The sequence below is a fragment of the Odocoileus virginianus genome, chromosome X (assembly GCF_023699985.2).
Source record: "Odocoileus virginianus isolate 20LAN1187 ecotype Illinois chromosome X, Ovbor_1.2, whole genome shotgun sequence".
Classification (NCBI taxonomy): Eukaryota; Metazoa; Chordata; class Mammalia; order Artiodactyla; family Cervidae; genus Odocoileus; species Odocoileus virginianus.
In genome coordinates, this window is record NC_069708.1 from 45539642 (window position 1) to 45567260 (window position 27619).

Consider the following 27619-nt stretch of genomic DNA (forward strand, 5'->3'; position numbering starts at 1 on the left):
TTGGCACTTATAACATAGTGTGATCTAACAGGGTATCAAAAAGCATCAGCCAATTTAATTTATGCCATGCCAGTTCTACTATGCTCAGCAAATAACAAAGTGACCTTCTGTGTATGACAAAATGGTGGAGGTTGAAACTTCCTTTGTGTTCTAACTCTGCATAAGAAAAGTATTGTGTAATATTAGAGCTACTCGACAACATACAAATATAATGGGGACCAGGTAGAGCACTAGTTTTACTTATTTATTCAATGCACATTGGGTCAGAAATAAGAGTGGAGGCCAGAGGCAACATTTTAATGATGCTAGTCCAATGCCTTGAATTTTAATAGCACCTTTCTGATGAGAAGCTTGAGGCTTCACTCATCTTCCAAGAATTCAAATAAGTGTGACCTGGTACATGTCTTAAAGACTAAGAAAGTATGGAATTTTAGTTGGGTATTTATTGAAACAAACAAATTAAATCCCAAACCATGACCCTCTTTTATATATTCTTTTTCTTATTGGCACTACTGAGAAGCAGAGTTGGCCTTACGTGAGCAAAATAATGATGTGAATAGATGATATAGAAATTTTTTTAAAAAAATTTTTTTACACAACCACTTGTTCTGGATATCTTCCATTCATCCTTTGCATCCATCCTCTACCCTGCCTTGTGTTCCAGGAGACTTACCTACAAGAATCATATAAACAGAGCCCCCTTGTCTTCTAGCTTTGCACTGGGTTTGATTGATGGGGAGTGCTCATAGAAGACTAACAGGTGTGAAGAGAATGAAGGTGGCAAACTTACCCTCTTGTCTTTCACCCTGTAATTCCATGGGCTAGGCGTACCCTTGATTAAGGTCACAGCTCCTATCAGGATTCTTTCCCCACACAGTTCCTTCTCTCTCTGTTCTTCTCCTTTGCCCTTTCAGATCTAAGGAGGTAACTGACCTTTTCACTCCTAACTCAATGTTACAAATCCTAGAATCCTGCACCATCTCTTTGGATTTTTGTATGACATGCTTATTACTTTGCAAATAGGTTCTTTATTAAAATCCCTGAAATGATTTAATTAGAGATTAGTTCAAGATTATCAGTGCTATTTTCCACCAGCATTCTGGTGATACATTATCTTCTAATAGTGTCTGACATTCTGTCATTAGAAATTTATTCTTTTAGCTTTCATCATATAACCAGAAAAGCGCTGTTTGGGTTTTCAATTCTATTATTAATTACTTACATATCCACAGAAAACATAAATGTTTTCTGACTTAACAACTCACCATGCCTCTCATCATTCAAGGAAGGCCTATAAAATAATTTATCAATAGATTATTGATAGGAAATATATGTTACAAATTTTTATATTTTATATTGTTGAAGACAGTTTAGTATAGTGATTAAAGTCATGTCACCAGAAATTTTATTTATTAGAGCATAGTTGATTTTCAATGTTTTGTTAGTTTCAGGTGTACAGCAAATTGAATCAGTTACACATACACAACATATCCACTATTTTTTTAGAGTCTTTTCTATATAAGCCATTACAGAGTATTGAGGAGAGTTCCCTATGCTACAAGTATATAAATAGTGTGTATATGTATACATGTACTATTTTATGTAGTAGTGTGTATATGTCAATTCCAATCTCCCAATCTATCCTTCCTCCCTTCCCCCAATGGTAATCTTAAGATTGTTTTCTACATAGGTGACTCTATTTCTGTTTTTTAGAAAAGTTCATTTGTGCCAATTTTTAGATTTCACATTTAAGTGATTTCATATGATATTTGTCTTTCTCTGATGTCACTCACTCAGTATGACAATGTCTACATCCATCCATGTTGCTGCAAATGGCATATTTCATTCTTTCTTTGTAACTGAATAGTATTATATTGCATACATGTATCACATATTTATTCATGTGTCTATTAACGGGCACTTATTAATAGGTTGCTTCCTTATCTTGGCTATTGTAAATAGTGGTGCAATGAACATTAGGGTGAATGCATTCTTTGGAAGTATGTTATTTTTCTGGGTATATGACAAGGAGTGGGATTTCTGGATTATATGGTAGTTCTATTTTTAGTTTTTTAGGAACCTCCATACTATTCTCCATAGTGTTTTCACCAATTTACATGACCACCAACAGTATAGAAAGGTTCCTTTTTCTCCACACCCTCTGTAGCATTTATTGCTTGTAGATTTTTTAATGATGGCCATTCTGACTAGTGTGAGGTTATACCTCATTGTAGTCTTGATTTACATTTATCTAACAATTAATGATCAAGTATCCTTTCATGTGATTTTTGGTCATCTATCTTCGATGGACAAATGTCTATTTAGATCTTCTGCTCATTTTTTTGATTGGATTTTTTTAAATTGATCTGCATGAGCTGTTTGTATATTTTGGAGATTAATCCCATGTCACTTCATTTGCAAATATTTTCTCCCATTCTGTGGGTTGTCTTTCCATTTTGTTTATGGTTTCCTTTGTTGTGCAAAAGATTTTAAGTTTAGTTAGGTCTCATTTGTTTATTTTTACTTTCATTACTCTAGAAGGTGGATCAAAAAATATATTCCTTTCATTTATACAAGAAAACATTCCACCCTATGCTTTATTCTAAGAATTTTATTGTATCCAGCCTTACATTTAGGTCTTAAATAAACCTTAGTTTATTTTTGTCTGTGGTGTTAGGGAGTATTCTAATTTCATCCTTTTACATGCAGCTATTTAGTTTTCCCAGGATACATTAATGAAGAAACTGTCTTTTCTTTATTGTATATTCTTGCCTCTTTTGCCACAGATTTGTTGGCTACATCTCCTGCTGGACCATGTCCAGTTTACCTTGACTCATGGACCTAACATTCCAGGTTCCTATGCAATATTGTTCTTTGTAGCATCGGACTTGACTTTACCACCAGACATATCCACAACTGAGTATCGTTTCTGCTTTGGCCCAGACTCTTCATTCTTTCTGGAACTATTTTTCCACTCTTCCTCAGTAGTACATTGGACACCTACCAACCTGGAGGGCTCAACTTCTGGTGTCATATCTTTTTTTTCCTTTTACTGTTCGTGGGTTTCTCAAGGCAAAAATACAAGAATGGTTTGCCATTTCCTTCTCCAGTGGACCACGCTTTATCAGAATGTTAAAGCTTTTGACTATGTGGATCACAAATCTGTGTAAAATTCTTAAAGAGATGGGAATTCCAGACCACATTATCTGTCTCTTGAGAAAGCTGTATTAAGGTCAAGAAGCAACAGAACCAGACACGGAACAATAGACTGGTTCAAAATTGGGAAAGGAGTATGTCAAGGCTGTATATTGGCACCCTGATTATTTAACTTATATGTAGAGTACATCATGTATGGTGTCAGGCCAGATGAGCCACACACTGGAATCAAAAGTGCCAGGAGAAATATCAACAACCTCAGATATGCAGATGATACCACTCTAATGACAGAAAGCAAAGAGGAGCTAAAGAGTCCCTTGATGAGAGTGAAAGAGGAGAGTGAAAACTCTGACTTAAAACTCGATATTGAAACAACTAAGATCATGGCATCTGGTCCCATTAATTCATAGCAAATAAATGAGAAAAAAGTGGTGAATTTTATTTTCTTGGGCTCCAAAATCACTGCAAATAGTGATTGCAACCAGGAAATTAAGACATTTGCTCCCTGGAAGGAAAGCTATGACAAAACTAGACAGTGTTTTAAAAAGGAGAGACATCAGTTTGCCAACAAAGCTCTGTGTAGTCAAAGCTATGTTTTTTTTCAGTAGTCATGATGTACAGATGTGAGAGTTCGTCTATTAAGAAGGTTGAATGCTGAGGAACTGATGCTTTGGGATTATGGTGCTGGAGAAAACTCTTGAGAGTCACTTAGACAGCAAGAAGTTCAACCCAATCAATCCTAATGGAAATCAACCCTGAATAGTCATCGTGGAAGGATTGTTACTGAAGCTGAAGCTCCAATACTTTGGCCGCCTGATGTAAAGATATGACTCATTGAAAAGACCCTGATGTTGGGAAAAATTGAGGACAGGAGGAGAAGGGGTGACAGAGGATGAGATGGTTGGATCACTAACTCAGTGGACATGAGTTTGAGCGAACTCTAGGAGATAGTGAAGTACAGAGAAGTCCATGAGGTCACAAAGAGTTGGACATGATTTTTTGACTGAAAAACAACAGATGACCACAGGTGCATGGGTTTATCTCTGGGCTTTCTATCCTGTTTAATTGGTCTATATTTCTGTTTATGTGCCAGTACAAAACTGATTCAATTTCTGTATTTTTGTGATATAATCTGAAGTCAGGGAGCCTGATTCCTTTAGCTCCATTTTTCTTTCTTCAGATTGTTTTGGCTATTTGGGGTCTTTTGTGCTTCCATACAAATTGCAAAACTTTCTGTTCTAGTTCTGTGAAAAGTGATTTTCATAATTTGATAGGATTGCATTGAATCTATAGATTGCCTTGGTAGTCTAGTCATTTTCAAAATATTGACAATCTAAGAACACCATATGTTTTCACTCTGTTTGCATCATCATCAATTTCTTTCATCATTATCTTATAGTTTCAGAATACAAACCTTTTGTCTCCTTGGATAGGTTTATACCTAGGCATTTGATTCATATTGATGCAATGGTAAATGGGATTATTTCCTTTATTTCTTGTTCTGATCTTTTGTTGTTAGTGTATAGAAATGCAATAGAACAATATATTAATATTGTATCCTGCAACTTTATTGAATTCACAGATGTACGCTAGTAGTTTTCTGATGGTATCTTTAGGATTGTCTATGTATAGCATCATGTCATCTGCAATGACCATATTGCTTCTTCTTTTCCAGTTTAGACTTATTTCTTTCTTTTTCTTCTTTTTTTTTTTTTTTTTGTCTTATTGCCATGGCTAAGACTTCCAAAGCTATTTTGCAAAAAAAAAAAATAAGTGGTGAGAGTGGACATCCTTGTCTTGCTCTTAATATTAGAGGAAAGGATTTCAGTTTTTCACCATTGAGAATGGTGCTTGCTGTGGGCTTGTCATATATGACTTTTATTACATTGAGGTAGGTTCCCTCTAAGCTCACTTTTAGGAGAGTTTTTACTATAAATGAGTGTGGGATTTTGCCAAAAGTTTATCCAGCATCTATTGAGATAATCTCATAAATTTTAATATTTAGTTTGTTAATGTGGTGCACCTCATTGATTGATTTGTGTGTATTGAAAAATCCTTGCCTTTCTTGGATAAGTACCATTTGATCATGTATATTATCCTTTTAATGTGTTGTTGGATTCAGTTTGCTGTTATTTTGTTAAGGATTATTATGTTTATGTTTATCAGAGATATTGGCCTATAATTTTCTTTTTTTGTGGTATGTTTGTCTGCTTTTGATATCAGTGTGATGGAGGCCTTGTAGATTGAGCTTAGGAGTGTTCTTTTCTTTGCCATTTTTGGAAGAGTTTCAGAAAGATAGGCAATAACTCTTCTCTAAATGTTTGGTTGAATTCCCTTGTGAAGCCATCTGATCCTAAACGTTTGTTGGAAGTTTTTTAACCACAGTTTCAATTTCAGTACTTGTCATTGGTCTGTTCATATTTTCTGTTTCTTCTTGTTTCAGTCTTGGAAGGTAATATATTTCTAACAGTTTGTCCATTTCTTCAAGTTTTTCCAATTTATTGGCATATAGTTTCTTGTAGTACTTTCTTATGATCCTTTTTATTTCAGTGGTGTCAGTTGTAATGTTTTCTTTTTCATTTCTAATTTTATTGATTTGAGCTTTCCTTTTTTTTTTTTCATGATGAGTCTGACTAAAAGTTTATCAATTTTGCTTACCTTTTAAAAGAACCAGCTTCACTGATCTTTTCTATTGTTTTTTCTTCATCTCCTTGTCATTTATTTCTGCTCTGATCTTTATGATTTCTTTCCTTCCACAAACTTTGGGTTTTGTTTGTTCTTTCTCTAGTTGCTTTAGGTGTAAAATGAGGTTGTTTGCCACCAGAATTTTAACTGTGATTCTGTTGATTGCTAATCATGTAACTTTGGATACTATTCTCACCATCATAAGTCTTAGTTCCATCATCTGGAAAAGAAGAATAATAACAGTACCTCATAGAGTTCTTTTTTTTTTTTTTCATTTATTTTCATTAGCTAGAGGCTAATTACTTTACAATATTGTAGTGGCTTTTGCCATACATTGACATGAATCAGCCACAGATTGACATGTATTCCCCATCCCAATCCCTCCTCCCACCTCCCTCTCTACCCGATCCCTCTGGGTCTTCCCAGTGCACCAGGCCCAAGCACTTGTCTCATGCATCCAACCTAGGCTAGTGATCTATTTCACCATAGATAATATACATGTTTTGATGCTGTTCTCTCGAAACATCCCACCCTCACCTTCTCCCACAGAGTCCAAAAGTCTGTTCTATACATCTGTGTCTCTTTTTCTGTTTTGCATATAGGGTTACCATTACCATCTTTCTAAATTTCATATATATGTGTTAGTATACTGTAATGGTCTTTATCTTTCTGGCTTACTTCACTTTGTATAATGGGCTCCAGTTTCATCCATCTCATTAGAACTGATTCAAATGAATTCTTTTTAATGGCTGAGTAATATTCCATGGTGTATATGTACCACAGCTTCCTTATCCATTAGTCTGTTGATGGGCGTCTAGATTGCTTCCATGTCCTGGCTATTATAAACAGTGCTGCGATGAACACTGGGGTGCACGTGTCTCTTTCAGGTCTGGTTTCCTCAGTGTGTATGCCCAGAAGAGGGATTGCTGGGTCATACGGCAGTTCTATTTCCAGTTTTTTAAAGAAATCTCCACACTGTTCTCCATAGTGGGCTGTACTAGTCTGCATTCCCACCAACAGTATAAGAGGGTTCCCTTTTCTCCACACCTTCTCCAGCACTTATTGCTTGTAAACTTTTGGATAGCAGCCATCCTGACTGGCATGTAATGGTACCTCATTGTGGTTTTGATTTACATTTCTCTGATAATGAGTGATGTTGAGCATTTTTTCATGTGTTTGTTAGCCATGTGTATGTCTTCTTTGGAGAAATATCTGTTTATTTCTTTGGCCCATTTTTTTATTGGGTCATTTATTTTTCTGGAACTGAGCTGCAGGATTTGCTTGTATATTTTTGAGATTAATCCTTTGTTGCTTCGTTTGCTATTATTTTCTCCAACTCTGAAGGCTGTCTTTTCAACTTGCAACTTCCTTTGTTGTGCAAAAGCTTTTAAGTTTAATTAGGTCCCATTTGTTTATTTTTGCTTTTATTTCCAATATTCTGGGAGGTGGGTCATAGAAGATCCTGCTGTGGTTTATGTCAGAGAGTGTTTTGCCTATGTTCTCCGCTAGGAGTTTTATAGTTTCTGGGCTTACATTTAAATCTTTAATCCAGCTTGAGTTTATTTTTATGTATGGTGTTAGAAAGTGTTCTAGTTTCATTCTTTTACAGGTGGTTGACCAGTTTTCCCAGCACCACTTGTTAAAGAGGTTGTCTTTTTTCCATCGTATATTTTTGCCTCCTTTGTCGAAGATAAGGTGTCCATAGGTTCATGGATTTATGTCTGGACTTTCTATTCTGTTCCATTGATCTATATTTCTGTCTTTGTGCCAGTACCATACTGTCTTGATGACTGTGGCATTGTAGTATAGTCTGAAGTCAGGCAGGTTGATTCCTCCAGTTCCATTCTTCTTTCTCAAGGTTACTTTGGCTATTCGAGGTTTTTTGTATTTCCATAAAAATTGTGAAATTATTTGTTCTAGTTCTGTGAAAAATACCGTTGGTAGCTTAATAAGGATTGCAGTGAATCTATAGGGGGTAGTATAGCCATTTTGACAATATTGATTCTTCCAATCCATGAGCACGATATATTTGTCCATCTGTTTGTGTCCTCTTTGATTTCTTTCATCAGTGTTTTATAGTTTTCTATGTAGAGGTCTTTTGTTTCTTTAGGTAGATATAGTCCTAAGTATTTTATTCTTTTTGTTGCAATGGTGAATGGTATTGTTTCCTTAATTTCTCTTTCTCTTTTCTCATTGTTAGTGTATAGGCATGCAAGGGATTTCTGTGTGTTGATTTTATATCCTGCAACTTTACTATATTCATTGATTAGCTCTAGTAATTTTCTGGTAGAGTCTTTAGGGTTTTCTATGTAGAGGATCATGTCATCTGCAAACAGCAAGAGTTTCACTTCTTTTCCTATCTGGATTCCTTTTACTTATTTTTCTGCTCTGATTGCTGTGGCCGAAACTTCCAAAGCTATGTTGAATAGTAGTGGTGAGAGTGGGCACCCTTGTCTTGTTCCTGATTTCAGGGGAAATGCTTTCAATTTTTCACCATTGAGGGTAATGCTTGCTGTGGGTTTGTCATATATAGCTTTTATTATGTTGAGGTATGTTCCTTCTATTCCTGCTTTCTGGAGAGTTTTAATCATAAATGGGTGTTGAATTTTGTCAAAGTCTTTTTCTGCATCTATTGAGATAATCATATGGTTTTTATCTTTCAATTTGTTAATGTGGTGTATTACATTGATTGATTTGTGGATATTAAAGAATCCTTGCATTCCTGGGATAAAGCCCACTTGGACATGGTGTATGATTTTTTTAATATGTTGTTGGATTCTGTTTGCTAGAATTTTGTTAAGGATTTTTGCATCTATGTTCATCAGTGATATTGGCCTGTAGTTTTATTTTTTGTGGCCTCTTTGTCTGGTTTTGGAATTAGGGTGATGGTGGCCTCATAGAATGAGTTTGGAAGTTTGCCTTCCTCTGCAATTTTCTGGAAGAGTTTGAGTAAAATAGGTGTTAGCTCTTCTCTAAATTTTTGGTAGAATTCAGCTGTTAATCCATCTGGTCCTGGGCTTTTGTTTGCTGGAAGATTTCTGATTACAGTTTCGATTTCTGTGCTTGTGATGGGTCTGTTAAGATCTTCTATTTCTTCCTGGTTCGGTTTTGGAAAGTTCTGCTTTTCTAAGAATTTGTCCATTTCTTCCAAGTTGTCCATTTTATTGGCATAGAGCTGCTGGTAGTAGTCTCTTATGATCCTTTTTATTTTAGTGTTGTCTGTTGTGATCTCTCCATTTTCATTTCTTATTTTGTTAATTTGGTTCTTCTCCCTTTGTTTCTTCTTTTTTTTTTTCTAGATTAAATGCTTTTATTTTTACATATAAGTTATACTTTTTTGTATATATCTTTCATCAGGACTCTGCCACATTTACACCATGTTCTTCCAGTGAGAGGGTAAAATTGTGCGTGAATCTTATTCAAAGAACATGGTACTGTAACAGACCAAAAAAAACATGGAACTTAGGAGAGTAGAGAGTTTTGCCACAAACACATTTAAACTTCTTCCCAGTAAAAAAAAATCTGTTGTTGCTTCAGAGATTATTTTATGAATTAAAAGGTCTTATAGGACAATCCAGATGAAGAGTCAGCAAGTATTTTAAGTAAATTCCAATGACTTGAACTTCATGTCCAAACTAGATATTCAGTGTTTTTTGTTTATTGCAAATATGATGTCTTTAACCTGAGGTACAGAGCTGTCTTCTAGAATCTTTCCATAAGGCATAGGCACATCGGCACCAGTGACACGAACTGCAGGAGCATCCAGGAAATTGAAGGCGGGGCCTTCCATGATCCTGGCACAGATTTCAGCTCCTACTCCGAATTGTGGCCATCCTCCTTCCACGGTAACAAGGTGATTGGTCTTCATGACACTGGCTTCTATTGTTTCAATGTCCATTGGCCTGATGGTTTGCAAATTTATCACCTCACATTCAATTCCCTCTTTAGACAGCACTGTTGCAGCTTCTAAGCGGTAGCCCACAGGTCTTGAATGAGCAACTATAGTTATGTGTGTTCCTTGCCTTTATATTTTGGCTTTTCCAGTAGGGATCAGAAAATCTTTTGACTGAGCTTCTGAAGGAAGTTCAAAAGGTACTCCATACATCAATTCATTCTCCAGCACCACCACTGGGTTGTTATCCCGAATGGCTGATTTAATAAGCCCTTTTGCATCCTCTGAACTCCAGGGTCTGACCACCTTTAAACCTGGGCAATGCCCATACCAGGCAGCAAAACACTGTGAGTGCTGGGCAGCTACACCTGCTGAGGCTCCATTGGACCCCCTGAAGACTATGGGCACAGACTGAAGGCCCCCTGACATGTAGTACGTATTAGCAGCTGAGTTTATAACCTGGTTGATGGCTTGCATAGAGAAATTGAAGGTCATGAATTCACAAATGGGCCATAACCCAGCGATAGCTGCACCTACAGCAATTCCTGCAAAACCCATCTCAGATATGGGAGTATCTATGATCCTCTTATCTCCATATTTCTTCCACAGGCCTCGACTAACCTTATATGCCCCATCATACTGGGCAACTTCTTCCCCAAGGAGAAATACCTTCTCATCTCTTTCCAGCTCCTCATCCATGCCTTGATTTATAGCCTCACGAACTGTCACCTGCAGTGCAGCCGGCGCGGTCCAGTGGAACCGCCTCCTCAGCAGCCCGGAGACCTACTCAAGGGGTCTGCGTACCAACACAGCAATCACCGCCATTTTGACCGTGTCCTCTCTCCCTTTCTTTCTTAATGAGTCTTGTTAATGGTTTGTCAATTTCCTCATAGAGTTCTTATGATGGTTGAATAAAGTAGTCATCCAAAGTACTTAACATAGTACATGATAACATAAATAGGTGCTAGCCATTATTAACACCTAGGATATTTATTAATCTATGAATCCATCCATTTAATGAATCTTGAGTTCCTACTATGTGTTAAGCACTACGCTGTGCCTGGGGTTAAAAGCTGAAGAAAACAACAAACAATCCCTACTTATATGTAACTTAAGGTCTAGCTCTAGAGGCAAAAATTCAAGGACAAATAAAGGAAATCACAAATCACAGTCACAGGTAAATATAATAAACACCATGTAGGAGAACTGCATGGTATCATATGATTAAATCACAGAAGTGTCATATTTCTGGAGAAGACTATATTCCAATTAGAGAAAGAGGATAAAAGATTTTAAAAATGCAAAAGCAAGTACAGATACCATGGAGGGAAAAGAATAATGAATATGAATGAACAGGAAAGCCCAGCTGGTTATAGCAGAGAGAAAAATCAAGGTTGAAATGTAGTTAAGGATTAGACAATATAGGGCCTTGAACAAAATATTTAAAAATTTGCTGTTGTCTTAATGGAAATAGGAAGTTATGGAAGGTTTTAAGTGTGTGTGTGTATGTGTGTGTGTGTGTGTGTGTGTGTGTGTGCAAAGCTCACTGTATTTTGGAAAAAAATCGTTAACTTCATTGTGAGGATGTAAGGTAGATGAAGACAGACCAATTAGGAGGTTATTATAGTAGTTCAGGGAACAGATGATGTTCACTTGGATTAGAGTGATGGCAGTGAAGATTGAAAATAGTGGATGAATTTAAATAGTAAAATCAGCAAGACTTGATGATGGATTGAATATATAGAGTGAAATTTCCTAGAAAGTCACCAATTTTTTGATTTGTAGAACTTGGCGAACAATTGTGCGGTTCACTGAACCAAGTTGGCAGTAGAGATACCATATATTCTGTTTTGGATATGTTCTATGTGAGTTCATTTTTAATTAAAAAAGATATGTCACATTTTTATATTTTTTATATTTTTTTTCAAATGAAGTATAGTTGGTTTACAGTGTTATTAGTTTCTAGTGTATAATAAAATGATTCAGATATATGTATGTATGCATATACATATATACTATTTTCAGATTCTTTTCCCTTATAGGTTATTACAAAATATTGAGTATAGATCTATGTTTTATATAGTAGGTCCTTGTTGGTCTTACATTTTATATATAGTAGTGTGTATATGTCAATCCCAAACTCTTGATTTATCCCCTCTTTACTCTTTTGTAAACACAAATTTGTTTTCTCTGTCTGTGAGTCTATTTCTATTTTGTATATAAATTAATCGGTGTCATTTTTTTTAAAGATTCCACATATAAGTGATAGCATATGGTATTTGTCTTGTATGATTTGTTTCATTTAGTATGATAAACTCTAGGTCATCAATATTGCTGCAAATGACATTATTTCCATCTTTATATGGCTGAGTAATATTCCATTGTATGTATGTTCCACATATTCTTTATCCATTCATCTGTCTGTTGGCATTTAGGTTGCTTCCATGTCTTGGCTATTGTTATAGTGCTGCAATGAACACTGGGATGAATGTATTTTTGAATTATGGTTTTCTATGGATGTATGCCTAGGAATGGGATTGATGGAACATATAATATGCTCCAGAATACACAGAAGAACTGTACAAAAAAGGTTGTAATGAACTGGATTACTATGATGGTGTGGTCAGTCACCCAGAGCCAGACATTCTGGAATCCAAAGTCAAATGGGCCTTAGGAAGCAATGCTGTTAATAAAGCTAGTGGATGTGATGGAATTCCAGTAGAGCTATCCAAAACTCTAAAGGATGATGTCATCAAGGTGTTGCATTCTATATGTCAGGTGTTTTGTCTGTCTTTTATCTTCATCAATGTCTTATGATTTAGTTATTATTCATATTTTAAATAAGAGAACACTGAGATTTGTAAAGATGAAGTGCACATTGCCTTTGTTTTAGGTATCTGCAGTCTTTGGTGTATTATGCATCAAATTTAACAGTGTTTGTTCATATCAATTTTTACTGATTACTGTCCATAGTGCTAGTTTTATGCCTGATTCATGTCTTTGGGCTATATTTTTTCAATGTCACATTTGTGGCATAGGAATATGAAAGAGACTCACATCCTAGTCCTAAAGTTCAACTTCTCCAGTTGTACGAAGCATCCAACCCATCCAGTTGCTATGACACCCTAAAGATGCTGCTATCATTTTGTACATGGATTTCATGATTTTGATATGAATTTCCAGGACTCTCTTTTCCTCTTCTCTTTGAACTTATATGTCACCTTTCCATCACACCTGTCACTTAGGGTCACTGATATTATTATTTGTGTATTCAGACTTTTACAAATGGCTGAGGTTCTTTCTGCTTCACAAAATTCTGGTCTTCTGACTGAAATGAGGTGAAGGAAAGCTAAACAACATACTTGTTTCAAGATATATCCTACAACACTATTAAACTGAAAACTTATAAATAAAATCTAGGCATATATATATATATATATATATATATATATATATATATATAGTTAAATTTATGTATATTTTACCAATGTAGCATACATCTTAAATGCATGATCTTAGAAGTTAAACAGAAATGACTTGAATCCAAGTTCTGCCACTTAGTAGGTAGGTTTGTGTTTCTGGGTAACTTATCTAACTTTTCTGCACACTTTCTGCATTTCCAAGGTTGGGATACACCATATTTGCCTAATAAGACAATTTGAGGGATTAAATGAGATCATAGACATAAAAGGTGTTGAACACAATGTCCAACATACACTAAATGCTCAACCATTAGAATATTCCCAAATAACTTTCTCAAGGTGCATGATGAGCAAGCCATATATAAAAATTAACTCAAATGGACCAAAGATATAAAAGTAAGAGTGAAAACTTATAAAACTCTTAGAAGAAAAGACAGGGAAGCTTCATGAATTTGGATTTGGCAATTATTTCTTGGATATGGCATTAAAATACAAGCAACAAAAGAAAAAATAGATAATTGACTTCATCAAAATTTAAAAGCTTGGTGCATCAAAGGACATTATTAACACAGTGAGAAGGAAACCCAAGAGTGGCAGAAAACATTTAAAAATTGTATATCTAATGAGAGATTAATGTCTACAATATATAAATAAATCCTACAACTCAACAACAGAATAGAAAACATCATGCTTAAAAAATGGACAAAGAACTTGAAACGATATACAAATGGCCAATAAGTAAATGAAAAGCTGCTGAGCATCACTAATCATTAGGGGAGTTAAAATCAACCACTATTATATGCTACTTTAAATTCATTTAGAGAACTACTACCAAACAACCACACGTACAACCACTACCACAACAACAAAAGCAGAAAATCATGTGTTGGCAATATGGAGGATTGGAGAAATGGTGCAGAGAAATGGATATGGATGATATGGAGAAATGATAACTCTTATGCATTGCTGGTGGGAATGTAAAATTGTACAATTGCTATGGAAAATGGTATGATAGTTTCTCAAAAATTAAACATAGAATTATTATATAATCCAGTAATTCCACTTCTAAGTCTATGTTGTTGTTGTTCAGTGACTAAGCCACGTCCAACTCTTTGCAACCCCATGGACTGCAGCACACCAGGCCTCCCTATCCCTAAGTCTATACCTTAAAAGAATTGAAAGCAGGTACTCTGATATTTGTACAATCACATTCATAGCAGCACTATTCATAATAGCTAAAAGGTGAAAACAACCAAGTGTTCTTGAACAGATGAATGTATGAATAAAATGTATTATATATGTATAGTGGAATATTATTCATTTCTAAAAAGGAATGAAATTTTGATATGTGCTACAACATGAATGAACTATGAAGATATTAGTCTAAGTGGAATAAACCAGTCACAAAAGGACAAATGCTGTACCTTATATGAAATGTCTAGAGCAGTCAAATTTAGAAATAGAAGGTAGAATGGTGATGGTTAGGTGTTAGGGGGATGGGAGGCTGCTTGCTGCACACTTAAAAGCAGTCAAATTGGTAAATTGTATGTTATGTATTTATATTTGTTGTTGTTGTTTAGTCACTAAGCCATGCCTGACCCTTTTGCAACCCCATGGACTGTAGCCAGCCAGATTCCTCTGTCCATGGACTTTCCCAGGCAAGAATTCTGGAGTGGGTCCATTCCCTTCCCCAGAGGATCTTCCCAACCCAGGGATTGAACCTGCATCTCTTGCACTGACAGGCAGATTCTTTACCATCTGAGCTGCCCAGGAAGCATTATATATATTTAGCCACAATTGAAAAAGAAAAAGAAAAGAGAGAGAGAGAGAATGCTTACTAACTCTCAAGGCTCTCAGGCAGAAATACCCTCCTCTCCACTTAGAGAACAGGAAGTTCATCTGACAACTCAAGATGCATTAGCCATATCTACAAAATAACCCTTACAAACATGTTATAAACTCAAGTATGTGTTCTAATAGGTTAAAGATAGGTTTATGATTACTTAGGAAATTCCCATTCCACTTACTGGTGTTCTCAGCACTCAAGTTTCAGCCTTTCATTATGACATATTTTTCCCTGGAGTATTTTGGCCTTTAGGTGCCCTTTAGGTTAATATCATTGATCATTTAGAAAACCTGGGAATTAGCTAAGCCTGTGCTTTGTTTTTAACACATGAACATTTAAGATTAGCCCTAGGCAGGATTGTTAAGCAGGAGAGGTTTCCCTCTAATCTTTTTTTCTTTTTTAATCTGTTTTCCACCATCCAGAAACCTCACTTACAACAGTTAATCCAAGTTATAGGACTTACTTTCTTTCCCAATCAATACAGATTTATCTTCTGCTCCATTTTGGAAATCAAACCTCATACAAGGCAAATTATTGTTTGATAATGGCTTAAAATATTTCCCATGTTTTATATGGTTTGCACTTTGACATTAGCTTTCAGTGCTTCACCCCAAATAGATTATGTGAAATTTTCAAGACATCATGGCAAAGTTAAAGAAAATTATGAGGGGTAATTGGAAGATGAATCTTCCTCTGTGCAACTCAAAATATAAGAAGGCTGATGTCTATTAAGCCTAAATATGAGTCTGACCTTATATAAAAAGTTTTTTTTTTTCCTCATAAACACTGGGGAAAGACAGGTCTAAAAATTGGCCAGTGTGTGACCTGATATATTTATTTAACATCCTCTAATGCAGTTAATTCTGAGTATTTTTTCCCAATTATTTTTATTAGTTGGAGGCTAATTACTTTAAATATTGTAGTGGTTTTTGCCATACATTGACATGAATCAGCCATGGATTTACATATGTTCCTCATCCTGAACCCCCCTCCCACCTCCCTCCCCACCCCATCCCTCTAGGTTATCCCAGTGCACCAGCCCTGAGCACTTGTCTCATGCATCCAACCTGGACTGGCGATCTGTTTCACACTTGACAATATACATATTTTGATGCTATTCTTTCAGATCATCCCACCCTCGCCTTCTCCCATAGAGTCCAAAAGTCTGTTCTGTACATCTGTGTCTCTTTTTCTATCTTGCATATAGGGCTATCGTTACCATCTTTCTAAATTCCATATATATGTGTTAGTATACTGTATTGGTGTTTATCTTTCTGGCTTACTTCACTCTGTATAATAGGCTCCAGTTTTTTGTAATGATTTCTTGAGAGCAACACACCCTGACACACACAGTTTCCTCTTTGATCAGGAAATAATAGAATGGCAAGTCATTCAGTGGCTCATTGGTAACAAAGGACACAGCAGACGTCATTTCAGGAGGGGAAAGATGCCTTAAAAATAAGTAAGTGAAGGGAGATGGTATTTCTAGGTAACATCACAGGAGACTCATTTCCCAATTTGAACAGGGGGAACTACCAGGCTGAAAAAGAGATTGGTCTTCACCTGTAGGCATGACACAGAGTATAGAAACAGGTACTGGGTATTAGCATCATGTTGTGCTCATAATTTATTTTTTTTTTAATTTACTTTCAGCTGTGCAGTTTTATCTAATGCTTCTCCTGTGGCCATGTTGTTTTTCACTCTGGCATGTTCCTTTTTTTAAAAAAAAAGTACAGAAACAATGAAATTCAGAGAGCAAAATACCCTCAGCTTAGCTGTCTTTAACAAAACAAGAGACTTTGTGTTGCTTTAGGGACAGCAGAAATAGAAGTTATATTTCAGTAAAACTCTAAAGGAATAAAATTCATTAAGGGGCAATTATTTCATGTTTGCAATTTCATGATTCACCTCCTCAAAAAGAGACATTTCTATTCATGAAAATGTTAGTCGCTCAGTTGTGTCCAATTCTGGGACCCCATGGACTGTAGCCCACCAGGCATTCATGGAATTCTCCAGGCAAGAATATTGGAGTGGGTTGCCATTCCTTTTTCCAGGGGATCTTTCCGACTCAAGGGTCGGACCCGAGTCTTCCGCATTGCAGGCGGATTCTTTACCATGTGAGCCACTAGAGATGCATGGAACATCAGTAAATGGACAGTAGAGAATCATTCCTATATTGTTGCAAAGAGAAACTTATTTTCCTTCCTTTATATTCTTCCACTTCTTCTCTTAGCTGTTTTTCAATATCTACTAGTCCCTGGTGGTTTTAATTTCTAATTGCTTCCTACACTAACTGCGAGATCTAGATCTATACCTCTCACAGTTCATTTTGCATAATCTCTTCAACTCAATAGTAAATTCAGTTGAAAAATAACACATAAAATGGCACTGATAGTATAGCATATGGGCCACCATTGGAAAGGGAAAAATGATAGCATACATAATAAACACCTCTAATATTCAAATGGGCTATACTTATAATTTTTGTCTTTCTAAAAGTCACATGAGAATACATTTCTTTGAAAGGGAAAGGAAGATAAACTATGAAAAATGATACGTATCCTACATCAGACATAAAATGGAAACTGTCACATTTTCCTCTTTCATTTTTTTTTTTTTGAGTTAAGTATTTCTGAAAACCTCTTATTTTTGAGTTTGTTCTTTTTCTAGGCCAGAGGGGATTCAATGTTTACCTCTAGAAAAGCTACAGTTTGTACTGTGAACATCAGTATTTAAAAACCAATTTGTTCTCAAATTAATTTTCTTTTAAAAGCTATATTATTTAAATATAGATTGTAACCTAATTGCCCTGGGGCCAGGAAACAGGCAATTTCTACCCTAGTCATTTTGTAGGGGACAGATATTACTTCTGGAAACATACTCTTTAGTGATCATTTCATTCAATAAATATCATAGTTTTGAGATTCAGTCTGAGAATTCTTGAGAGGAAAGAAGATGTAACTTTCCTCATTACTTTCTATGATGTTTTCTTCCCTTTAGACCCTAACCTTAACCTGTAAAATTGTCACTTCATAATGAGTGAACTTTTGCCATAACCCATGTGCCCCTTGCTTCTCCTTGAATTTCTAAAGCCTAGGGGCATAAAAAGCATATGCTGTGATTTCATACCAAAAATGTAGCAAAGATAAATTATAAATCAAGTAGTTAAAGCAAATTCAAGCAATCTGTTCAGAAGTTATGATATGAAAAACCACTACTGAAGGAAATGGGGGCGGGGAAGAAAGCAAGATTTTCAACATACAGTGAAACCATATTATGAATCCCATTCTTGTTTATGATAAAAATTTCATTGGAACATTGTTGTATTGTACAGACTTGCAAGAAATACTTACTTTAATAAGATTCATATGGTACTATAATCATCAAACCCTGTAGAGGATCGAGTACAGACCTACATTACATGGATGTTACTAAACTTTAAAATGTTCTAAAATTACAGGATAAACCATATTTCCTTGATTTTTTCACATTTTAGTATTCCCAAAATCAAGATGCCCCTTAAAATTGATGGTATATCAGAGTTTAGCAAGATGAATCTTTTTCTTTCTTGGTGTAAATATATATGCAACTTTTAATTGGTGGAATTCTAGATTTGATAAATATGATATTGCCTTGTATTGTTACTGTATTTAAATTAATATGTACTTTATTTTTTACTTTTGATTATTGAAGTTTCCAAGAATGGGAAGTTTCTGCCTTAAGAACTTCCTAAATCCTGAAATAATAATGTTATTTTAATATCTTTCCTTGTGAATAGTCATGATTTAATCTCATGCTACTTTGGTGCAATTCTCTTTCTTATAAACTAAAATACTGTAAGGGTTTTCATGCAACATCTTCAGTCTGAGATATTTATTGACTAGATTGACAGAAGCATCAATTATAATACTTTTGATTTCTTATGTATAGTTCTTTTGATAGTTTCATTTTTTTTGCTAAAACAACTCCTCTATTGTCTATTACAGAAAGCTTCTTTAGCACCACACCAGTGCTAGTATTTTAATTTGCCAGTGGCAAACAAATCCAAATTATATCATGAAGAACATTTTAAATTTGGTCCTAAATTTTATTTTGGCAGAGAAAAATAAATAAATAAATGTAATAAAATGGCAATGATAAAATAAACAAATATAATAAAATGGCAATAATAAAAAAAATAAGAGTTTTATTGTATTTCATTTGTCATAAAAATGTCATTTGGAAATATGGATTAACATTTACCATAAAAATGTAGACAATAAGTAATAATATATTAATATATGTTTATAGAAGTTTTTACTTTTTATATTGTCAAAAGTCAATAAGTAATATGCTTATGAATGTTACTAATATGCAACAAAGCCAATGGAAGTATTCATATATTATTAATACTATATATATTAATAAAGTAAGAAACAAACAAACAAAAAAAATGTAGACAATAATTAAAATGATTTATCAGATAATATCTATCTCTTGAAACATACAAATTAAGACTGTATTATACTCAATGCTGTGTTAAGTCGTTCAGTTGTATACGACTCTTTGCAATCCCATGGATTGTAACCGACCAGGCTCCTCTGTCCATGGAAATTCTCCAGGCAAGAATACTGGAGTGGGTTACCATGCCCTCCTCTAGGGATCTTCCCAATCCAGAGATCGAACCTAGGTCTCCCACATTGCAGGCACATCCTTTACTGTCTGAGCCACCAGGGAAACCCATTATACTGAATATTATATTATAATTTGTAATATAAAGTACTGTTTCTAATAATTAACTGTGGCTTCACTCAAACTTCAAAATATTTGGGTTGCTAATTTACCATGGGCATAGGCCTTGTAATCAATATAAACCAAGCAAGTAATGTGGAATCAAAACCTAAATTTAACTAAATTTATGACAAATTAACATAATAGGATCTTTTCTGTGGGCTTGGATTATCTATCTTTGCATCCTATACTAAGCAAATTCATCACTAAATGATTATTCAAGCAATGTATTATATAATAAGCACCTAGAAGTATCTTTTTATGAATTTCTGTATTCCCTCGGCACCTAGCAAAGTGCTTTGAATACAATAGCATTTTATTAAAGTACTGTGAAATAAACTGCAAAAGTAGAAAAGCATGTTGCCTAGATCTATAACTAAAGTATTTGGATGAGGAATTATATATTTGTTTGTTTTCTATATAATGTAATATTTGCATATACAAACATAATAATTCCAGACCTGAGGAGCATTTGTAATAAGTGCTTGATACATTTATAATACTAGCTATGATTATAGATGAGAAACTCACCTCTTAAATACTCAGTATCATCATCTATAAAATCAGGAGATGAGACTAAAAAGCCCACATGTAGACAAAATACTATACAAATATAAGTTAAAACATTAATAAAAAATAAATTCAGCACTTTGAAGTTGCATGACATTAGTGTGCACCATTCCTCTGTGTGGACTTCCCATGTGGGTGATAGTGGTAAAGAACCTGACTGCCAATGCAGGAGACATAAGAGACATGGGTTCGATCCCTGGGAGGGGAAGATACACCAGAGGAGGGCATGACAACCCATTCCAGTATTCTTGCCTGGAGAATCCCATGGTCAGAGGAGACTGGTGGGCTACAGGTTCGCAACAGGGTCACAAAGAGTCAGACACGACTGAAACTACTCAGCATGCACATTCTTCTGTGTAATAAAAAAGGCTGATATCATTTCTGATGTTTCACTTCTGACAACTTTCAAGTCCCACCATTCTTCTTTCCTACATCTGTCCTTCTGTCCTACATCTGAGCAAGCTGAGAATAGTGGATTGCTCTCTCCTTTTTGGTGCCAGCAGGAAGTTAAAACCTCACAAACCCCGAATTGCTTGTAAGAACCCTAACCCGTACCTCGACCTCTAATCACATAAAAACCCCAAGCCAATCTCCTTTCCCTGGACTCTCATGCCATTTTTAGGCCAGCTTGGTAACCACACTGCTCTCTCTAGAATACTTCACTATGTAAGTAAGAAACTTTCAAAATACCTTCTTGAAATCACAGAAAAAATAATTTATGCAGAGTCACACATTATTTAGTAAAAGAGAAAACACTAGAACCCAAAATTTCAAGTTCTTGGTTCAATGCTATTTTCACTATGCAATTTTGTTTTGTGACTTCCTATCAACTCCAAAACTACTTGGCCTTAGATTTTGCAGGGAGTGTCTTTCTCTTCACCTATAAAAAGTTATTCAGTATAGAGTACAAATTTCATAGCATCCTGAGCAGCCACGTCCACTGACCTAACAATAACCTGAAACTCTAAGCAATTTCCTGCAAATTCACTCAAACTTCTTAAAAGGATCACTTTATAATTAGAAATCTCTGAGTATAGTGTATTAAATTAGTTTTAATTACTTTAATTATTTTAATTATTTACTTTAATTATTGCCTATTGTATGTATTATCTCTTTGCTCAAAGCATAACTTTCATAAATGTACCAATAGTGCTGGGCACACATAGTTGATCAATTAATATTCATTTGTTCATTACTACATGTGCACTGTCAAGTGATCACCACACCACATTATTAGAGGAAGAGAATGTAAACAATTTGTCTTCAATCATTATATTCAGAATTTTTCTACAACCCCAGTTTCATATTAAATATAAAACATAGAAAAAAAAGTTGGTACTATGAATGTATTTTAAGTCCTTTAACTGATTTTGATTCAGCGTTGTTTCAAACTACTTATTTTTCTTTAATTAGTGCAAATGTTCTAGTTTCATTCTTATGGATGTTTTTCTAATGAGTTGTTGGTCATTGACTAGCACATTATGCTTAATTTATCTAAGCAATGAATACTATTTTATAGGAGATAAAAACAAGAGAAACAACAAAGGGAAATACAAAAAGGAGTTTCTATAGTCCTTGTCTAAAATCTCCCTTTGGAGAGAATTATATAATTGACATATTTCAAAATTTTATCAAGTTCATGTGATCTAATGTAATTTTCCCCTTATGTTGCGTTATCTTTATAAAAGATTCTGCTTGAATCCCTGTCTTCCAATATTCATGGATTTAATGAAACAGGATTTTAATGTTCTAGAATATAGGGAGAGGAACTGGAGGAAGATAATTTAGAGAAGAAAATTGGCAATGGGGTTGCTATCTGTCTTCTCTAACTCTGCTCCACTTTCACGACTTCTTTGATTCCATTATCACTTGTGGGAAAGTTGGCACTGTTGAGCACAGTTAGTGGGTCAGGACTAATTCACCTCACTCATACTCCCTAGGTCAGAGTTGCCTACAAATTTGCTTCTCCTAAATATATCCCAAGCCCTGGAAATGGCATGGGAACAGAGGGAACTAGACCAAGACCCCAGAGCAGGTAAGTGTATACTTAGTAGGACAGGCTTCACAGGCTGCAATTTAATGAGAGTAGCAGTTGGAAGGAAGAAATGAATACAGTTTCTGACTCTGTTTCCTTTGCTGATCTGGACTGGTGCCTGCTGCCAGAACCCAGGATGTGATGCTGTGAACAAGAGTTTGTGGAGGACTCAAGCATGTGGCTGAGAAATGAGACACCTGAAAGATGACTGGGTATAGATATGAGGCTGCACTGTCTCCATCATTATGCAGCAGAGAAAGCATAGCTGGCATTTAGCATCTTACAAGATCCATGACACCCTTATGTTGGGTCTCCATTTCCAAACACTCTCCGATAATCCATAGGTACAGATTATTATGTAGCAATGTAAACTACACATTTTACTGTAAAAACATTTTCATGAATAACTAGTAAGTTATTCAAACAGATTTTGCAGCAATTAGAGTATAGATCTCTAGGGATTCATATATTTAAACACAACATATCAGGTATCAGTTCATAATAATCTGTTCGACCATTGATCCAATGTGTTGCAGCATTAAAATATAGTTACACATAACTTATCGCCATGTAGAACAACTGCGGAGATAGGGAGACAGAGGAAGAGACAGAACAAAGCAATGAAAATATAACATTTCATCAGTTTAGTTTAGTTCAATACACCATCATGTCCCACTCTTTGAGACCCCATGAACTAATAAAAATATAACGTTTCATCAGTTTAGTTTAGTTCAATATACCATCGTGTCCCACTCTTTGAGACCCCATGAACTGCAGCATGCCTGGCTTCCCTGTCCATCACCAACTCCCAGAGCTTGCTCAAACTCATGTCATGTTTCATACTTTAACCCTCCCCCTCCCAAGCATTGATACAGCATTTGTAAGTTTACCAGGTGAAAGCAGGTCATCTTTTTTTTTTTTTTCCATTTTCACCAAAGTAACTGATTACCAGTAGTTGGCATGAAATTTCTTCCCAAATGAGACCTTTGTTTGGTGAAAGAAAGAACAATAATAGAGGGAGGAGCCAAGATGGCGGAGGAATAGGACGGGGAGAACACTTTCTCCCCTACAAATTCATCGAAAGAACATTTGAACGCTGAGCAAATTTCACGAAACAACTTCTGATCGCTAGCAGAGGACATCAGGCGCCCAGAAAAGCAGCCCATTGTCGTCAAAGGGAGGTAGGAGAAAATATAAAAGATAAAAAGGGAGACAAAAGAGCTACGGACGGTGACCCGTCCCGGGAAGGGAGTCTTAATAGAGGAAGTTTCCAATCACCAGGAAACCCTCGCACTGGCGGGACTGGGGGAAGTTTTCGGCAATCTAACTGGGAGGAAAAATTAAATAAGGCCCACAGATTACGTGCCTAAAAGCAACTCCCAGCAGAAAAGTACCCCAGACGCCCGCACCCGCCAGCAACAAGCGGGGGCAGAACGGAGAGGAGCGGGCGGCATTGCTTAGGGTAAGGACCGGCCTGAAGACCCTGAGAGCAATCGGAGGGAGCTTTTTTTAAACGGTGGGACAAAATTAACCGATCGGAACACACTGCCTGCAGTTCGCAAAACAAAGGGACTGAGAAAGTCCAGGAAAGAGCCGGCCCGTCCCCGCTGGAGGTAGGAGGCAGGGGGGAGGGGAAAAGGGCAAACTCAGCCCCTGAGAAGCCACCCCCTCCCACACTGCAAACAGGCTCCTGGCTCCTATCTAAAGACTTCCCGAGACCCGACTGGCGGCGCGCGCTGAGGCCGCGGAGGGGAAAAGCGCGCCGAACCCGGAGAGAGGGCGCGCAAGCCCCTGGCTGCCTGGGCCGCTCGACACGGAGGGAAAAGGCGCGCTGCACCCTGGCTGCCTGAACCGCTCAGGCCGGGAAAGGCACAAAACGCAGACGCAACTGAATCCACGCTTCTGCGGAGTACCCGAAATCTGCAACCGCACTCAACGCAGGGCCTGCTCCATATATAGCAGCTGGGAGCCTGAGCGGTGTAGACGGAGAAAGCACAGACACCCGTGAGCGGGGCAAACCCAGGGTGGCCGGTGAGTGCTATCCACACAGAGCGGTATCTGTCTGCAGCGCCCCGCCCTCCCCGTAGCAGGGCTAAACTGAACTAGCGAACCTAAATAAGAGATCACCTCTGCCCGCCTGTGTCAGGGCAGAAATTAGACACCTAAGAGAAGCCAAAATAAACAAAGGGAACCGCTTCAGAAAGGACAGGTGCAACAGATTAAAATCCCTGAAGGTAACATCGACTACACCGGAAGGAGCCTATAGATATCTAGAAGTGTAAGCTGGAAAGAGGAGCTATCTGAAATTGAACTGAACCTACACTGACCGCAACAACTCCAGAGGAATTCCTAGACATATATGTATTTTTTTTTAATTTATTAAAAAAAAAAAAAGGAAAAGAAAAAAATTTTTTTTCTTTTTTTTTTTTTTTTTTTGTTTTGTTTTTTTTTTTTTGTTTTATTTTTTCTCTTCTATTTTCTTTTAAAATTCCCTATTACTCCCCCATTACTCCTCAACTTTCATTTTCATATATTTATACGATTTTTTTAATTAGGAAAGAAAAAAAAATTTTTTTTTCTTTCCTTCATTTTTTATCTTTTATTTTTTCTCTTTTATTTTCTTTTAAAATTCCCTATTACTCCCCCATTACTCCTGATCTTTCATTTTCATATATTTTTACATTTTTTTTAATTAGGAAAAAAAAAATTTTCTTTCCTTTTTTTTTTTTTAATTTTTTATTTTTTCTCTTTTATTTTCTTTTAAAATTCCCCATTACTCCCCCATTACTCCTCATCTTTCATTTTCATATATTTTTACTTTTTTTTAATTAGGGAAAAAATTTTTTTTTTCTTTTTCTTGTTTTTCTCTTCTATTTCCTTTTAAAGTCCTCTAACACTCCTCTATTATTCCTTAATTTTCATTTTCATTTCACTATAACCTTGCCAAAAAAGAGAGAGAGAGAGAGAGAAACCCTATTTTTAAACCAAACTTCATACACATTTCTAATTTTTTTGTGTGTTTTTGTTTTTGTTTTTAGATATTGTATTTCAATGAGTCTAACCTCTACACTAGATTTTTAATCTTTGTTTTTCAGTATGTGATATAAATTTTGGACATTTAAGAATCCAATATTCAGTTCCCATTTCTATTCAGGAGTGTGGTGATTACTCTCCCACTTTTAACTCTCTGTTTTCTACCTCAGAACACCTCTATTTCCTCCTTTCCCCTTCTCTTCCCAATCCAATTCTGTGATCTTTGTGGGTGTCTGGGCAACAGAGAACACTTTGGGAACAGATAACTACGTAGATCTGTCTCTCTCCTCTTGAGTCCCCTTTTTCTCCTCCTGCTCACCTCTATCTCCTTCCTCCCTCTCCTATTCTTCATGTAACTCTGTGAATCTCTCTGGTTGTCTCTCACAGTGGAGAATCTTTTCACCATTAACCTAGAAGTTTTATTATCAGAGCTGTATAGTTGGAGAAGTCCTGAGACTATTGGAAGAATAAAACTGAAACCCAGAGGCAGGAGACTTAAGCCCAAAACCTGAGAAAACCAGATAACTCCTGACTACATGGAACATTAAGGGATAAGAGACCATCCAAAAGCCTCCATACCTACACTAAAACCAACCACAACCCAAGAGCCAATAAGCTCTAGTACAAGACATACCACGCAAATTCTTTAGCAACGCAGGAACATAGACCTGAGTGTCAACACACAGGCTGTCCAAAGTCACACCTAACACAAAGACCCATCGCAAAACTCATTACTGGACAATCCACTGCACTCCAGAGAGAAGAAATCCAATCCCACACACCAGAACGCTGACACAAGCTTCCCTAACCAGGAAACCCTGACAAACCAATCGTCCAACCCCACCCACTGGGTGAAACCTCCACAATAAAAAGGAACGACAGACCACAAGAATATAGAAAGCCCACTCCAGACACAGCAATCTAAACAAGATGAAAAGGCAGAGAAATACCCAACAGGTAAAGGAACATGGAAAAAGCCCACCAAGTCAAACAAAAGAGGAAGAAATAGGGAATCTACCTGAAAAAGAATTTAGAATAATGATAATAAAAATGATCCAAAATCTTGAAAACAAAATGGAGTTACAAATAAATAGCCTGGAGACAAAGATTGAGAAGATGCAAGAAAGGTTTAACAAGGACCTAGAAGAAATAAAAAAAAGTCAATTAAAAATTAACAATGAAATAAATGAGATCAAAAACACTCTGGAGGGAACCATGAGTAGAATAACAGAGACAGAAGATAGGATAAGTGAGTTAGAAGATAAAATGGTGGAAATAAATGAAGCAGAGAGGAAAAAAGAAAAAAGAATCAAAAGAAATGAGGACAACCTCAGGGACCTCTGGGACAATGTGAAACGCCCCAACATTCGAATCATAGGAGTCCCAGAAGAAGAAGACAAAAAGAAAGGCCATGAGAAGATACTCGAGGAGATAATAGCTGAAAACTTCCCTAAAATGGGGAAGGAAATAGCCAACCAAGTCCAAGAAACCCAGAGAGTCCCAAACAGGATAAACCCAAGGCGAAACACCCCAAGACACATATTAATCAAATTAACAAAGATCAAACACAAAGAACAAATATTAAAAGCAGCAAGGGAGAAACAAATAACACACAAAGGGATTCCCATAAGGATAACAGCTGATCTATCAATAGAAACCCTTCAGGCCAGAAGGGAATGGCAGGACATACTTAAAGTAATGAAAGAGAATAACCTACAACCTAGATTACTCTACCCAGCAAGGATCTCATTCAGATATGAAGGAGAACTCAAAAGCTTTACAGACAAGCAAAAGCTGAGAGAATTCAGCACCACCAAACCAGCTCTTCAACAAATACTAAAAGATCTTCTCTAGACAGGAAACACAGAAAGGTGGTGTAAACGTGAACCCCAAACAACAAAATAAATGGCAACGGGACCATACCTATCAATAATTACCTTAAATGTAAATGGGTTGAATGCCCCAACCAAAAGACAAAGGCTGGCTGAATGGATACAAAAGCAAGACCCCTATATATGCTGTCTACAAGAGACCCACCTCAAAGCAAGGGACACATACAGATTAAAAGTGAAGGGCTGGAAAAAAATATTCCACGCAAACGGAGACCAAAAGAAAGCAGGAGTCGCAATACTCATATCAGATAAAATAGACTTTCAAATTAAGTCTGTGAAAAGAGACAAAGATGGACACTACATAATGATCAAAGGATC

The 27619-nt window shown here is 36.2% G+C and overlaps 1 pseudogene; it reads right to left on the reverse strand.

The window, feature by feature from the left end:
- Nucleotides 1–9124: 9124 nt before the first annotated feature.
- On the reverse strand, nt 9125–10558 carry LOC110141433 (pyruvate dehydrogenase E1 component subunit beta, mitochondrial pseudogene; annotated as a pseudogene).
- Between the last annotated feature and the right edge of the window lie 17061 nt (nt 10559–27619).